The sequence below is a fragment of the Zootermopsis nevadensis genome, unplaced genomic scaffold (assembly GCF_977971745.1).
Source record: "Zootermopsis nevadensis isolate Lab colony 2312 unplaced genomic scaffold, Znev_1.0 Znev_ptg000006l, whole genome shotgun sequence".
Taxonomy (NCBI): domain Eukaryota; kingdom Metazoa; phylum Arthropoda; class Insecta; order Blattodea; family Termopsidae; genus Zootermopsis; species Zootermopsis nevadensis.
Window position 1 is genome coordinate 7777001 of NW_028259138.1, and position 17545 is coordinate 7794545.

At 37.1% G+C, this 17545-nt stretch overlaps 1 protein-coding gene across 6 annotated transcripts in view; it reads left to right on the forward strand.

Annotated features, from left to right (window-relative positions):
* LOC110837522 (vanin-like protein 1) overlaps positions 1-17545 on the forward strand; it is a 207790-nt gene that overhangs the window by 106063 nt on the left and 84182 nt on the right. For 3 of the 6 annotated variants that reach the window (XM_087343643.1, XM_087343644.1, XM_087343642.1), the window contains exon 4: positions 11147-11226. The gene's annotated coding sequence lies outside the window, so the exon portion shown is untranslated. The remainder of the gene's footprint in view (positions 1-11146; positions 11227-17545) is intronic. The other 3 variants (XM_087343641.1, XM_022079741.2, XM_022079750.2) reach the window with 1 other exon arrangement.

A 17545-nucleotide genomic window follows, 5' to 3' on the forward strand; every position in this document is an offset into this window, starting at 1 on the left:
GAGAGAGAGAGACCTTTGTTCGTTAGAACAGAAATGCGCGTGTCGAATTTTTGCCTCGTTTCCACTTGCCTTCGTCTTACTATGTGCATATCCGTAACGATATTTCAAACGACTTGATGTAAAATAAATTATCGTGATTTATATCTTTCAACATTATCACGACGCTCAGTCGACGATATATTTTAGTGCTGGTATGAGGAAAATTTGTGAAGAGAATAAACAGTGCAAATATTCGGCACTGAGTGTGCTTAGCTAGCTGTTTTGCTGAATCAGGGTTTTGTAATCCATCGACAGTCCAGTAAGGTCAAAATTCAGGACTCGGTAACGTTGTGGAGACATGCCGATTGCTTACACGTGCATTTCACAGGAGACAAAACGACAAGCCAGTCACGATCCTGCTTTTCCCAGGGGCGCCATTCAGAAAATCCTCCGTGAAAGGAGTTGAATTGTAATACGTATAGGAATCATCGTTTGCAAGGTTTTCTATGGTACGAATTTTGTTGTGAAGTGATTAGTTAGGGTACCTTCATGTGGAACAAGTAATCAGACTTGAGGCGGCATTTCAAGAGGAGAAATTAGTTTTATTTTCTTGAACTAACGATATTCTACAAGGCTAGTTTTAATTATGGCTGATCCGTTTTAATTTTTCACTCTTCTGTACAGTTGTTGAAGCCTTGCGCTATGACGCATGGCACATGTTTTGCCGCTGCGAGATATCGAAGAATTCGATTAGATCCCATCGAATGTGGCACACCACGTTTCGTGGTCACTATATACACCGAATTAGATCGTTCGATGTTGGTCTTGGTTGTAACGTCGTGTGGACTTACAGATAGAACTATTTCAGCCTTAATGGTTTAGATAGTTTGTTTCACAGAAATTTTGATGTGTAACCACGTGGCGTAAAACACAGAAGAACAACGCCGACATCTTTACCACCGTGAGAACTTCAAATGTCTCATATCCATCACTCGAGTTGCCCTTTCGATTTACAGCTCAGCTTATTCAGGTTTACTTTTAAGCTGATTATTGTATTAAATTTTTAAACTCATTACCATGTTTTGTGAAATTAATCCTTCGGAGTTGAAGCTCATTTAAATAATGTTTAAAAATAATTTAGTTATTGTCTCAAACAAAAAAACATCGTGTGTCCATTACAAAGACAAGTCTTACATAGTTATTTGTGTTTAGATAAATAATAGCTTCTTTATTCTGAGAATCATACGAAACACAAGTACGAGATCATGGAGCTCGGTTTCTTCACTTCCTGAAGCTTTAACTCTCTTAGCCCAGCGACCAACGGTGCTCCTATCGACTGCACAGCTTCCATACACAGCACACAAACATTTATGAATGTTCACCACAGTTTCTTTTTCAGCAAAAAAGAATTCAATTACAGCTCGTTGCTTGTAACGAGAGTCGTTCACAGACGCCATTTTAACAGTTCACTACAGCTCCGCCATTGGTTGGAATCATTTGAAACTCCGTACACGAACGCGAGAAACATCAAATCTCAAGCATGTAAAAGTACACTTTTCTATCTTCATTACTGGCTGAGAAAAAAAATGTGGGGCATTATTTAATGAGCGACCCTCGTATAATCTGTGAACAACATACGAGGCTCGTCCACAAAGTAAGTTTCCCTGGGGCCGTTTACAGAAACAAAACACAATTTCATGGAAATATTTATTGCAACAGATACAGCAAGTGTCCAGCTAATTTTCAACATATTCGCCACCGGAATTGAGACATTTGTCATACCGTGGGACCAACTTTTGAATACCTGTGTCGTAGAAGTCTGCCGCCTGGGATTGGAACCACTGTGTGACAACCATCTCCGCCTCTCTGTCATTCTCAAAACGCTGACGCTGACCGGACAGGAATTTCTTGAGGTGTAGGAAAAGATGGAAATCACTGGGAGCGAGGTCCGGGCTGTAGGGTGGATGATTAAACACCTCCCAGCTGAACTCCTGCAGGAGACTTGCTGTCCGTCGAGCCGTGTGCGGCCTAGCGTTATCACTGACCGCACTTCACAGTCGGCGGGAGCTGGAATAAGAACCTCCATCTTCAACAGCTGCAACGATGCTACTGTGAGAACGCGGGAAGTTCCGTTGGTGCATGCGCCATGCTACGTCATTGCTCTATCACGTACGCACAGTCGCTTCGCGCAATATAAGGTTTGCTAGCTGTGGGACGAGTAGGAAACTTACTTTGTGGACGCGCCTCGTACTATAATTACTGAAGTGGTTCACATAGATACCAGTGGTTTTGAGGAGGATAAAATTCTTTTAACAACATAACGTTTGTTCGTGTGCCTCTAGTATCTTCTGAAGCAATTGACAGATTTTCATGAAAAAGAAATTCTACATGAACATCCTCCTGATAGAGACCCCTTTGTAAAGTTTAAATTCATGTTATAAATATTACCAAAAAAGATTCTTAGCTGATAGGGCCATAAGCGCTACATACGAATATATTCGTAATATTCGAGTTTGATATTTAATGTGATAACACATCTGCGACAAACATATAACGATTAGTAAGATCAATTTCAGAGAATGTGAAAGTGTTATATCAGCGGCGGGAAATTAGTATTGATCCTTCCGTCTGATATTGATTACCTATGAACCATTGGGCCTAGAAATGTTGAATATGAATAGGGCATAAATATTCTACCACAGTCATATATGCAAATTTATTTCAACGTGTTTCTGTAGGCTCGGAAAGGGAATTTATGAAAACATTTTTATCACGGTAAATAAGATGTACTTGTAAGTTAGCGATAATGAACTGGACAGCTATGTGTAACTGAGGTAATATCTAGCGTGATTGTTAGTTCCATGAAAGTTGTTCACTGAAATGGATCCTTAAATGTTATAATCATTAACGTACAATTTCTGTTAACAAAGCAATATACATTTATGCAATTTGTAGCTTAAATGCGTCATGTTTGTGTTGATTAAATATATATTTATTTTCACAGTCTATACACAAACGTTGTAATTAAATGATGTTGTTAAAATTATATAATATTAAAACATTTTCATGATAATGATTGAACATTGATTCCACAGAAAATAAATGTCTGACTACAAACAAACAAATCATCATGAAAATGGAAAATCTGCAAGCAAACCACGGATCAATATAATACATTGCATAAAAATATCTAATAATTTTAAAATATTATAAAATTGATATAAACCTGAAGATGTCGTAAAAAAGCGCTAAATAATGTAAAATCGTATTTACGATAAAAAGCGCCAAAATATAATATTTTTATACTACATAATGCTTTAATATTATATAATTTTAACAACATCATTTAATTACAACGTTTGTGTATAGACTGTGAAAATAAATATATACATTTATGCGTCTGCAAGACATGAATTCCTTTGAGATTCTTCCGTTCGTACAGTAAGATCTGCAAGTATTCACTAACTCCAAGCAAGAAACATACCCAGAACAGAGGTACGTAGGCACATTCGGAGGACATTCTTCATAGTTATGCGAAAATAATAATTACGACTATAGCATTAGAACCCAGAGGTTCGCAATTGCTAAAACATCATCGTAGGACGATACTGAGTCATTTCTACCCGCTTATTTCATCTTCAAATCAATTTCCCTAAAATCCATATAATTATTCTTGGATATTTTCTGTTTTACTATTTTCAAAAAAAAAAAATTATTCAGCATTCTGTAGTTATGAATTTGCTGTCTCACCCATCCTAGCCGTATTCCCAGACCATCTTAGCGTCTTAGGTTTACTGATTAATTATCATAAAAATACGTATTAATATGAAACACGAAGTTACTCGTTGTGCAGTAGCATTGTCTAAGTTCCTCATTTACATGATCCTCTTCAGGCACAAATATTTTCCCCAGCATTTTGTTTTCAGACATTTGTAATTCATAGTTTTTCTTCAAAATTAGAGGTCATGTTTCGTACCCCGGTGTCCGCACTGGCCGCGCGGTTTGAGGCGTCAGCCTTGTGCCGCTTGGTCGCTGGGACCGTGGGCTCGAATCCCACTCAAGCCATGGATGTTTGTCCGCGTTTTTCTGTGTTGTGCTGTCCTGTGCCTTGCGACGGGCCGATCCCTCGTCCAAGGAGTCCTACCAAATGTCTATAGATCAAGCCAACGTAAAGTTGAGACCCGCAGGCACTTGAAGAACGGGTCGTTTCCAGTATCCCAGTTTCGTACCCATACCAAACAACTGGAAAATTATTGTTTTTTACAACTTGTTCTCTAACGTCTTGGTAATTAGAATGGATCATAACAGATTTCAAGCTGAAAAACAAGGAGCGTTTACAAAACTTATTTTTCTGGTTTAACTAAACTATGTATTTGATTTCAGTTTGCTAATACGTGAACACGCATTGAAATAATAGCTCTGAAATGACTAGAGTAAAAGTTTCATATATAAAATAATCAGCAAATGAAATATAATTTTTCTTCAATTGAGTGTGGAAAGCTTTGGATTGTGAAAATGATATGATCAGAAATCACGCTAATAATATTATATTGTTTCCCACCAAATTTCCAATTAATTTTTGACGCAATGTATGGCTTTGAAGGCACTTTCTGAAAGACGTACGACAGTGAACCATAAGAGCACTTGGTCCGCGTGTTCGAATTCTGTTCGGTGGTTGTTCTGTGTAAATTCAGGTCTACTGATAAGTACAGGCCAAATGTAAGAAATCTTGTCAACACTGTAGCAGATTTTCTGATTTCTGAATCGGACCGATCCAGAAGGCCGAGTTTCTTACATAAGAAAAATTTTTTGTTATAAACTCCTCGAGGACACGATTCGTTTTTTAGATGTAAAATACTATTTCATTTTAATATGAACCAAATTTGAATGTGAGCACTTTTTATGTGCCACAGATTTTACAGGAATTTAAAGGGCTATAGGCCTGTGTTTGTGTGCAGTTAAATGTTTTTTTAAAAGTTGTTGCCTTTAATCCTCGATAATTCCAACTCCGTTGTCAGTAGAGAGAATAGCAATAAAAACACTCATTCTGCAATTGACATAGTATATTACCTAACAAACCCCATGATTCAAACTTCTATAAATACCTGAAATTATATCCTCTAGATTTTGTTTTGTGCCTTCTGATATTGACAGTTTATGAAGCTTATCGTCCCGGGTTCTGATAATATCAGTGATTCTGAATAACACAGACTTCGGCTAAATGTGACACTAGCAAATTGCAGTAATGTTTGAATGAAAACATTTTTATATTTACTAGGAAGTTGTTTGTAGGAAATCTTTGGCGCGCAGTTTAGCAAGAGAAAGTGTCCGCTGTATAAGCGAAGAAAACGAATATATTTGTAAAAGTGGGTTTATAACTTACTCTCATAAGAAGGAGTTTATTAGATAATAATAATTCAATTCAATTCGATTAATTTTTTAAAGTGTTTGCCAACAGCGGGGAGCCAATGATAGGCAAACACTGATACTACAGGGTATACACAAAAGAATGGTGCGGTTTTAAAAGTTAATAAAAAAATTATTTCTCACCATACACGGGCACAACGTACACCGTCAGTGGCGGCAACTGTCCAAGTTTCTCATGCTTACTGCGTGGCCGCGGGGCCAGTTTCAAAGATGGCGTTGCAGCAGGAGAAGGCTTTCTGTGTGCTCCGTTTTGAGGTGTCCAGATCTGTGATTACAGTGCAGCGTGAGTTTCGTGCACGGTTTAAAAAAGACGCACCACACAAGAATAACATAAGCAGGTGGTACCGACAGTTTGTACAAACTGGATGCTTGTGTAAAGGCAAGAGTCCTGGTCGACCTCGTGTGTCTGAAGACAACATTGAAAGAGTGCGCGAGGCGTTTCAGCGAAGTCCCCGCAAGTCAGTGGCTAGAGGAAGCAGAAAATTGGGCATGTCAAACCGTACAAGATGCTATTGGTGCAGGCCCTTACACCATCAGACAAAGTGAAAAGGCGTGGCTTTTTCGAGGAGTTGCAGTCAAATATCGGAGGATAATATTAAACGGGATCGTTAATAAATAGGGTATGATGGAACCGGACGTGTCTGACTTAAACCAGTAGTTTGATCTCACGAACACGATAATCAACTTCCGGGTTTCATAAACGGCGGGGCGTTTCTCGACCAGCTGAGTGACTATCAGCTTTTTAAGACGGATTTTGTTTCCATACGTGAATACCACCTGCCACCATGTTTAGATCTAACAATGCCCATTGTAGTTTGTCACATCGCACAGAATAAATTTTATATGTGATTTCTCTGTGTGTACAGACATAAATGCACGCTATCAGCGGTTTGCTGAATCGATATATATATAATAATCGAGTACTGAGTTGGCTGGCTCCATTAATATAATTATTTAGATTGTGTCAGGATAGCGAGCAAAATTAAATTCAGTTAGAAAGGTGTTTTAATGAAATCTTGTACGTGTAACATGACGTAAAACAGACTCTAAGGTTGCGTTTTGCAACCTTTTATTCACTCACACACGCGGCACAGCCTAATTTGTAAATTACACACCACACAATTTCGCACAAGAATTTACAAGACTATACGAGGTGCGATAGGAAGGTTTCCAGACTGCGCCTATAAAAACCCGTACACTTATCTCAGGTATTAAATTCATTCATCACCCTCGAAGTAGTTCCCCTGGGAGTGAACACAACGATCCCAGCGCCGCTGCCAAGCCTGGAAGCATCCCTGGAAATCTTTCTTTGTCAGCCTGTCAAGCACCATCTGCGATTCTGCCTGAATCTCTTCTATCGTCTCAAATCTCCTTCCCTTTAGCTGAATTTTCATCTTTGGGAAGAGTAAGAAGTCACACGGAGCTTAGAAAGGAAGTTGGGGTCGGTTCTTGCAAGATCTTTGAGCTCCTGACAAACGAGAAGTCGATTCTGCTTCTGGTCCTCAGACAGGAGCCTTGGCACAAACTTGGCTGCGATGCGTCGCATGTGGAGTTCTTCCTTTAGAATCAGCTGACAGGTCCCATAGCCTATCCCAACAATGTCGCACAAGTCGCTGATGGTACGACGTCGATCTTCGTAAATGGCCTGCCGAATCTTCGTAACATTTTCGGGCGTTGTGCTCGAAGATGGTCGTCCAGAACGCTCGTCTTCATCGACAGAGGTTCGGCCATTTTTAAAACTTGAATGCCACACAAAAGTTTGTGCACGACCCATTGCGGACTCCCCAAATGCTTGCTTTAGCATTTCATAGGTTTCCGTAGCCGTTTTGGCGAGTCTTTGGCAAAATTTGATGCACACGCCATTCCGAAATCGCAGGAGGGTCGGTGTAATGCACTACCAAAACGCCCGTAACTAAGAAACAAATGTTAATTCGATCATGCCGGCTGGCACACTAATTCACTATGAATGTAGGCCGCACCCCCTAAAGGCAGAAGCTCGTACTACATCCGGTTCGCCCTCTATTGTCACAGTGTTTAAACTTTCCGATCGCACCTCGTATATGACCACAAATATATTTCACATATAAATCTTTGCCCTGTAAGAACGCACATATTTAATAAAACTATCGATGATGAACCAGTGTTTGCGGAGGTATATTATGAATATCTATTTGCTGAAGACAAGATCTTGACTTTTAGTGACTATAATGTGCGAATATGCTGCTTTTTATAAAACGTGGCTGCATATCGGTTGTGGAACGCTGGTGTGAGGAGAGACCATGGGTTTGCTTGAATATGTTCATTTCGAAATTTGAAGAATGTAAAGGTATTATTTCATATCGATGGATTTGTTCCCAAAAATCGTGTTTAAGAGGAGTGAGTAGGAATAGGAACGAAACGCGGTTCGGCAATATTAATAATTTACAATTTCCTGTATATTTCGTTTACACGAGAGTGCACGTTCAGTAAATTTGCGTGCTTTGAAATCTATTGAGGATATGCGAGTAGGAAATTGTTAACTATGCCAGTATGGAAGTTTCTTTTACACAGTGCTTGTTAAAAATTGTTAAAATTGCCTCTGTGGAAACATTTCGACCAAATTCTTGCTTAGAATTTATAATATTATCTCCGTGGACGTACTTGGACGAAATGCGAGTTCAAATTAATAATGTTGTACATGTGGAAATAATGTTGGAAGATGTAAGATACGTTATTTATAAACTTTTCCTTACTCACATATTCCGATGACATACAATTTCAGAATTTTCAATCATGAATGTTTAAATATTTTGAAAAGATTTGAGATACATTCCAGTTTTGGATATGGAATATGCGTTCACTTTATTCACTTCGTATATCAACAACGGAATTTAAGTCTTAATAAGAGTGATGTACATGTTTTTCACCACACCAAGCATCATAATATTTGACTTATTTTATTTAAATATAAGTGTTTAATCTGTTGAGTAAACCTTTGTTTAAACAGCAAATTTACTGTTTATTTGAATTATGATAGCAACTTTTCGATTACACTTACGCGATAGTATGTCTTCTGTGGTGGTGTCTATCAGGAGACTATAATGTCCCATATACAGAGCGAGCACGAAATACCGTACACTTTCAAAATTATACAGAAAACAAATGCGGTGTGCTTAGAACTTCGCGTTCACACCAGATGATAGAAAAAGTCTCAAAGTTTGGTTACAAATGATCCGGGTTATTGTTGTTCCGCACATCCACTAGATGCTACTAGTTTTGAAAATGGCTAACCCACAACAGAGGAGTTGCTGTGTTCTGCATTTAGCGAAGGAAGAGCCTGTGACATCTGTTCTATGCACATTTCGCACACAATTTCACATGGAACCACTCAGCCAGGGTTCGAATTACGCCTCAATCTTTGCCAGAGTTGAGGCAGCGAATCACAATTGCCATAGCTTCTATCTTTAGGGACACTTTGCACAATTTTTGGGGCGAGGTCGATTATCGTCGGCAGTGTCGTGTGACTTGCGAAGCACATATCGAGTCTCTGTGCCGTGTGTACAAAACTTTAAGTTTTTTTCTGTCGGATGGTGTAAGTCTGAAATTCTAAATAAGCTGCATTTATTTTCTGTGTGATTTTGAAAGTGGAAAACTCTTGTGTGTTCATCCGGTGTATTTTCTGGTTCGTTTCGGACTTCGTCACAGCTTCCTTGTTTTGCTGTTTGTTATCATGCATTAATGCTAACCTTGTTTTGTAGCTGGTGGTTATATTCAGTAGTTATATCATTCATATGTTAACACTACCAATTTTGTTCTAGCTCTATTTTAATTTTTAATACAGATTGTTCTGTGTAGCGTGGACTCTGCAAACGAGCAGACAAGTTTTGTCGAATATTTTATAAATAAACTAGTCCACCGAAAAATGAGAGTTTAATTTATGCAATATGTTTAACACTGGGGTCCTTCATAAAACAGAGATTATAACAATCTCTCTGCCGCCACTGTCTCACCGCGCATTCCTTAAATGGTGTATCGAGGAAATATTTAAAGTGCAGGCATTAAGTATTATATTATATCTTCAGAAACAAAGATTGTGGTTTATAAGCTGATATTTACAGGATACCTAAAACTGAGTATCGAAAATTTTGTTATGTTTTGTACTTCTAAATGACATTTTTAAAATAAAAATAGTGGATGATTTTTGTATTTTTATCAGATAAGAGAACAGTAGCTCCCAGAATTTCGGTACACAGTTCTTAAGTTGGATAGGTATAATAATTTATGATTTCTTTATTTCGTTGTGTTAAGACGCAAGAAAGTGGTAAATGAAAATTTTAGTTTAAACGAACACTTTGTTAACTTCCGTTGACTGCCTCAGGGTGCTTATAAAATGTGACAAAATCTTTTAAAAACCGTAATTTGTGTAGAAGATTAAACAGAGATAATTTTTACCGCCTTTCATAAAAGTAGTAAAGACCATTCCTTTTATGTACTAGTAAGAACTTATAATGAAGTTATTATTTTCATGCGGTTTAAAGCAACGAATAAAATCTTGTAGTTTTATTGAATTTCTTATACTGTATTTTATGGATACCTGCGATATTAGATTTTAAATATATGAAGTATATACAATTTACATTTATTTAATTTAAAACCTTAATCAAATTCCGATGTAGGTTACAGGGATCTGAACATGTGACAGTATGTGGAGACATGAAAGTCATGCAGAATTTTACTGGAGGACATCTCATGAAAATTTACCAACTGGAAGATGAGAAGGCAACATTAATCTGGTTCATATGTAAATAGGATGCGAGGTGGGAGGAATATGCTCAGGGACATGTCAAATAGCGGATTGTGATATTGCTACCGTTGAAATGTGTGTTGGCAGAACTAGGCTCGGGCATTCGCGTTTCTGCGTTACTGACTGGATTTCTGACTCAGAATATATTCTTTATATTCCAATTATGAAACCATTTTTCAATTACTGACACTTACGTACTGGAGAAATGGTTATATACGAAACCACACAACTCTTTTAATTTTGCAGGTTTTTACGAATGACCGAGATAAATATACTTCAGACCCCCAAGGAAATATTCAGTATCTAAATTTGTCTCGTGATTTGAACGTAGTTCAAATAAATTACAATTAAACATAGAACTCCAACCAAGATTCTAGAAATTAGATATTCTCATAGCGGTGAGAATGTCGATATTGATCTGTAGGCTGTAACCTAATATGGACGCCAAGATACACACCAACATTTCGGTTGAACATACTGCCTCCATCTTCAGAGCTTACCAACATTGACGGGCATTGCTGGATTTGGAATATATGGGTTTTCCAAATGCCTATTTTGCGATCTTGCGCATTATTTGATTTGATTTCAATGTACATTGAACACAATTACTCTATGTATGAACGTTAATGGAAAAGGCATTATATAATAGCACTACTCACAATCATAGTTATTCCGAATATCGAATTTCATACAAATCATTTTAGTAGATTCGGCAATGAAACATGCTACAACCCGCCCAATATGAGATAATTTTACGCACTTCGTAAAATAACTTATTAAAATGTTTTAATGCTCCAAATCAGCTTAGAAACTAGTCGAACACCTTGATAACTACTGGATTCAATTTAAATTTTACATTTAGCGTTGATTTATTAACAGTCATTTTTAGAAGAATTATATTTATTGAACACACAGACACGTCATAACAGGTTGATTACTAATTTCTGTTTCTTTGCAGAATGAGTGTTGTTCTTCAGATCAAAGATAAAAAAGAATAGAGCAACCTCACCATAATTTCTCCAGCCAGTTCCAGCTCGGTAAGTCACTTTTGAAAATATTCAGTTTTCCAGAAAGTATCAGTTGCATTCCAGAATTTATGATGTTGATATTTCGTCGGCGAAGAAACCAAATTGAATTCATAACTAAATTGTAATTGAATCGTTGCCCCAGTGTTCATACTGCGATAGGCAGAAGAAAATACACGTTCCCCTTTCTCCGGCATTGTAGAGCATAAAAGACCTGAGATTATACTTGCCACAAATAAAACTAAATTTGTACTATTTCTACTGAAGAGATCAGAATACCAGTCATTATTATTTCATTATACTGACATAATTTCTTAAAAATGTAACCGATCGTACCAAAGTATGTTATAAGAAAACTGGGTCTAAATATTCAGACAGAGAAACGTTTGTGGGCAGAAAGTATGCAAGACTGAAAAGAACGCCTGCCATCGTGTCAGTAATACCATAAATAATTTAGAAATTCTTTTGCTAGTTGAAAAGTGTTGATTGGGGAATGAAAATTCATAAAAACTGTTTATTTCTTGAAGCGAGCCAGAATCAGCTATCCGTGTTATTATTATTATTATTATTTAGTGTTCTGTCTGACGACAGGTCCATATGAACAGGATCCTTCCATCCTTTTCTCGGACTGGGACCTGTTCATATACGTTAAAAAAAGTAATTTTATCGTTAATATAAAAATATTGTTAAAATTAGAGTACAATATCAATGGCAGGCTGTAAGGAGTTCGTCAGTGAAATTAAGAATAAAACCTTAAAACTATCACAAAAGAATTTGCTTAAAAATACAATTATTTTTGGTTTTAAAAGGCCTTGATGCCGGAGAAATAATGCTAACAAAGACACATAGGAGTACTTTTAGCAAGTACACACAGTTGGAAGAAAATGTTTTCCAAATACCTGCCATTTGTGTTCTCCTATACACAGTAGGATTTTAATGTCAGATCTAGTCTGACGATGGGCATCAGACAACTAGGATCGATGTTCGTTCGGAGATCAGTCGCCATCCGGTTTCCTGTCGGGAAACTTTGACTGTTCCTTGAGTCGATAACTCAGCTTCTTATGTAGGTCAGTATATAGACAGTCGGATGTGTTACCGATTAAATCGGGAGCCGCACAGCAAAATTCATATGCAGTTCTGCAATATAATAATATTTATCATTATTCCTCATTAGCTTTCAGGCATCAGACCTTTCTTTAGCCTGTTTAGATAAAAAAATAATTTGAAACTGAATTTCTTATACGAGGGGTCGGCCCATCAAAAGGCCTTTACCTAAATCACATACTTTGACCTTCCAGGGGGGTTAGAATCCCTGAGATTAATGTTGTAAAAGTTGTTTATAATATGTAACTTAGATGGCGATGTCACTGTGAATAATAGAAACAATGTAGTTTATTATCATAAACATTAATAAACATTGACGGATTTTGTCTCTTGGTCTATTCATGTTAAAAGGATTGAAATAACATCACAACTAGTTACCAGAAGCACATTTATCATCGTCACGGATGTAAACCGAATTACAAGGATTATAATTGTTTGATATTTTTTTGTTGGAATTCCTACTGAAAAAGTAACTTCGAGATTCGTACAGACATCCTTTCCAGATGTTATAATTTCTTTATACTTATTTATAGTCGCATTTAAGGTCTGTTATACGCATTTCTTCTCTAATATCTTTATTACGTTTTTGATATAACATTCTTTATGTTTTGAACGAGCTTAAGAAACGCATTTTAGCCGCCCCTCCTCTAATTTGTTCTTTTGTTATTTTCCAACATTTTGAGTCGTAAATGGGTAGTTACAGAACAGATATAAAGTAATTTGCTTGTGATATTTTACTTTCAATGTGCGCTTTATAGTTTCACAGAGTTTATTAATCTGTTTAGCTTTAATTATCTCTCTCATAAGTAGCGAAACTATTTAGAAATAGGACAGACAACCATCTTCGTGTAGTGCTTATCCAAATATTCTTGGACCATCCATATCTGACAACTAGGGAACCCGACAGCTAGGGTTTCGCTCATTCGTCTTTTACATAAAGACGGAAGATGATCCATCTTCTGAAACGTAATTTTATTGAAATACAGACAATGGAAAAAGTCTAAAAACAGCGTTTACAGATTATAACGTGCCATAGTCAGAAACCTTCAGACTTCAGCAGCCTCTGACATAAAGAATTGCCTAATGCGTCTATTGTAACTGAGTTGTATATAGACACGGTTCTTTCTGTGCTTAATTAACACTCAATACGTTCTTAACCTCAACATTCAGTTAAGGCCAGTACTAAGACTTGCCTCAGATTGCTTTACCCGGAGAGAGAAATGAAAATATCTATTTTATAAAGACTGGGTTGTCTCACAATGACGTAAAAAAGAATTCGTACCTCTACCGGGAATTCAACCCAGGTCATTAAGTCATATTTAGTTAGTTTAATGACAGATAGGCCTAGAGTAGCGGTATTATTATTGTGCTCCATTAAGGTGTAACACGACTGTTCACAGTCGGCAAATGGTTTCTGAGGACCGAAACGCCACGGGTGATGTCATCATGCTCGACTGAACTGAATCCTGTGTAAACCTATGGTTATGTATGTGTCCTTGTGGTTTGAAGCGTAAACCCCTGTTTATTTGTTGTGCATCCACTTGTCTCCATCAACCGGTCAACAGAAGCCGCACATGTTACAAACGTTTCTTGCTAAAGAAGATATTGGCCTATAGTTTCCTGCGCTGTAGGAACGTAAGAAGAAAGTTTCACTACATTTAGCAATTTGGACTGCCAACAAACTACGGTCTGCAGCTGTATTAGGGCACAATATTAATAATATAACCATTTATTATTTTTTACAGATATAGCATAGAGACAGAACTGCAATCATAAAAGTAATTAAATTGGTTAATAATCAAAGAGTTTAAGAAAATTAGTATAAATGCAATCTTATTTCATGTCAGTTGGCTGCATCTAAAACTCAAGTATAACTCCAGATTCGATTTAATAACTAAGTGTCTTAACGGCTTTAGAACACCAATCATGTTTTAAAATGTCTTCGCCTAATTAATTATTAAATAAATACGGAAAGAAGTGTTTCGTACAGTTTCCTTATGCGTTGTTAGCAGAATTTGAATTTTGAATGTAAGTAAAGTTTTCGTAAAACTTAACAATTTTAAGTGGACCTGCAACCCTAAATGTAATCTTTATGTACTCCTTTCAGAGAATAATGTCAAGATGTTCCAAATTCTGAACGTGTCCAATTATGATTATAGATCAATCCCTGAATTAAAAAAATCTGTTTTCCCCTTAGTCTTTGATCAAACACAGTCTATACAATTAATGGCCTAATCCTATTACATAAACACACATGGATAACTACATCTGTTTTCACTAATGTTCCCCTACCACCTCTGGTCAGCCAACCCAGTGTATCAACACTGTATGCCATTATGTAACGTGCACAAAGCTTGAAATGAAAGCGTTTATGGAGTTCCATAGTTTTCCCCGCTGTAACGCTATCACGTCGTACAGCCATCTTCATGGCTCGTTTAACAGCCTCAGTTCTACCACCAACTACAACAACCGACGCCTCACTGACAATACAACGTAATCTTCCAATTTTCCACTCAACCACATTATTGTTTCTCGCAAACAGAAAAAGAACTGGATTCTGTGTCATGGCTTCCTCGTATATGTAGCGTTTAAACAGCTTCAGTTAGCGATCGCATAGTAGAAGGGTTATCATCTCGGCTACCACAGTCAGCTTGGTTGGCAGGGTTACCTTGTTTACCTTAGCTACTGTATTAAGTGGACTGATTAAGTACGAAATGAGCTGGTCTTAGACACGACAGGCGAAGGAAGAAGTCTATGGAACAATCTTACGATGGTGGGACACATTCTGAGGCACCCAGGATTGGTTAATTTGGTAATGGAAGGAACAGTTGAAGGGAAAAATTGTAAGGGGAGACAAAGATTGGAATATGTGACGCAGATTTTGAGGACGTGGTCTGTAAAAAATATGTGGAAATGAAGAGATTGGCGCAAGATAGGCGAAATTGGAGGACCACATCAAACCAGTCGAAAGACTGATGACTAACAAACAAAAACAACTTCGATTTATATGGTTACTATATTTACCTTGGTTACCAAAGTTGCCTTGGGCAACATGATTACCACGGTTATGTTGAACATGGTTGCCTTGGTTACCAGGATTCTCGAGGTAGCCACCCGTATATGCTGACAGACGTGGCTAATCCTATATGATTAGTTCTAAAGTCCGTACACAGGGATATCCGAAACGGACAGACAAACATGGCCAGCCCTATGTGCGTTCTTTTCGTGCAATTTGTGCAAGAAACTCATAATAATGGAATTTATATGTTTTTTGGCACATGTAAAATATGTTCAACCAGTTCGAATAATCTCGAGAGTTCTTTTTAACTACAGATTATATTATCCGAGTTAGGAATGTTAGCGTTTCAGAGTAGATCCATGCGGCCTGCAGGTAAGAAATAATGCGCTCCCTTAGCCTGCTATAGAACAGAGTTCCGTTACTTTGTTATGCATTAAGAGGGCGCTAAGAGAAAATCCATTAGTATGCTGAAAATGTAGAGAATGTAATACATAGATATGTATCTAGAGTGACGGGTGAGGACATGGTTCCGTGAACCTTGTATGCATGATTGGCCCGCTTATAAATGGAAATTCTTCAGAAATCGAGAAACTTCACTGTCTTGTGTTTCAAAATTATGTGTTAAATGTTGATAGGTAGGAGGAGTTTAAAGTTTAAACGAACGGATCTTACATTGTCCTCGATTGCATTAACCGGGTGATTAGCCTATGCATCGCATTCGGGAAGGGCCGAAATTAATTAGGCCACGACCACTTCCTTCTACATCATTTCCGATTCATTGTAAATAGAACGGTGGTCGAATGGTCATGGACTTTCCAAAGCTTGTATTTTGTCAGCAGAGGCATTGCGATGCTCCGTACACAATCATAGTCTGCACATCCTAGCTACGTGCCCAGCCCACCGTAAACTCTTACACAGATTTAACTTTCGTTACAGTACAGTTAACTGCAAAATTCACGAAGTTCTTTGTTATGTATATTCTAAATATCTCACTCTCATATTCCTTAGGTACAAATATTTTCTTGAAAACTTTGCTTCAGACATAAATTTATGTTGCTCCCGTAGAGTAAGGGATCACATTTTTCATTTATAAAAAATAAACGATAAAACTCTCTCTCTCTCTCTCTCTCTCTCTATATATATATATATATATATATATATATATACATATACACACACACACATATATATTGTTTTAGAAAGTAGTCGGGATAATAAAATTTTGAATTATTCCAGAATTCAGTAATTGGATGGGACTGTTAATAGTCGTGAGGGAGCAAATTGGACTTCTGACAGTTCTGATAGCAAAGTATAAGCACACGTATAGCAGATTTTCCGGTTGTTAAATTTCAAGAATTCTTAACGCTCCGAATAGATATCATTATGTGCATTTGAATGCGATGTATAAATTGGGCTGTGGTAGTAAAGCTTTCTCTGCTTGTATCAGAGATGTAAATATTTCAAACAGAAAACAGAATTGTCTGACACCTCAACACATCCATAACAACTCTTTCTATTTGCCATTGCTATTGATCGGGGCTTCCCAGTATGAATATCGAATTGCTTCTTCGCAGACAGCTGGTAAATTACAACGACTGTGTTGAGGCCTACATAAAAGATAAATGAATGTATTGGAATATTGACGCATGCAAGTACATTAAGAATAAAACATTTTGATATATTATTCAGAACGGTGACGTCTACTTCGATACGTGTAAACTCAAATTTGGAAGCTTCTGCGTTCAGCCTTCGATAAATTAAGGCGACTGTCGTACAAAGAATATAAGAAGTCACTTCCGTTTCCTTGTATGATCTGAGTTAAGATAGTCGTGTTCAGGGTTATGACGCCTTGTAATGTTGTAAATAATTGCCGTGTTTTAATTCCTTTCAATATTTCTCCGTTTTTTGTGAACATCTTTTAGGTTATTTTATTATTACGTATTCAGTAGAACATCAGATGTTGAATAAAGTAGCGAAATTAATGGAGGAATATATGCTATACTGTAATTAATATTGTTTACAAAAATTGGTTGATTCATTATGCAGTATAGTCTACAGTGCATGAAGTAATAAAAGATTTCTCAGTTAACCTGATGTTTTGATTATAATCAAAACATCAGGTTATAAATAAAAGAGAGAAGAAATTACAGTCCTCAGCAAATCTATGAATGAAAACATCGTCATATTATACTCGTAAAGTATATTCGC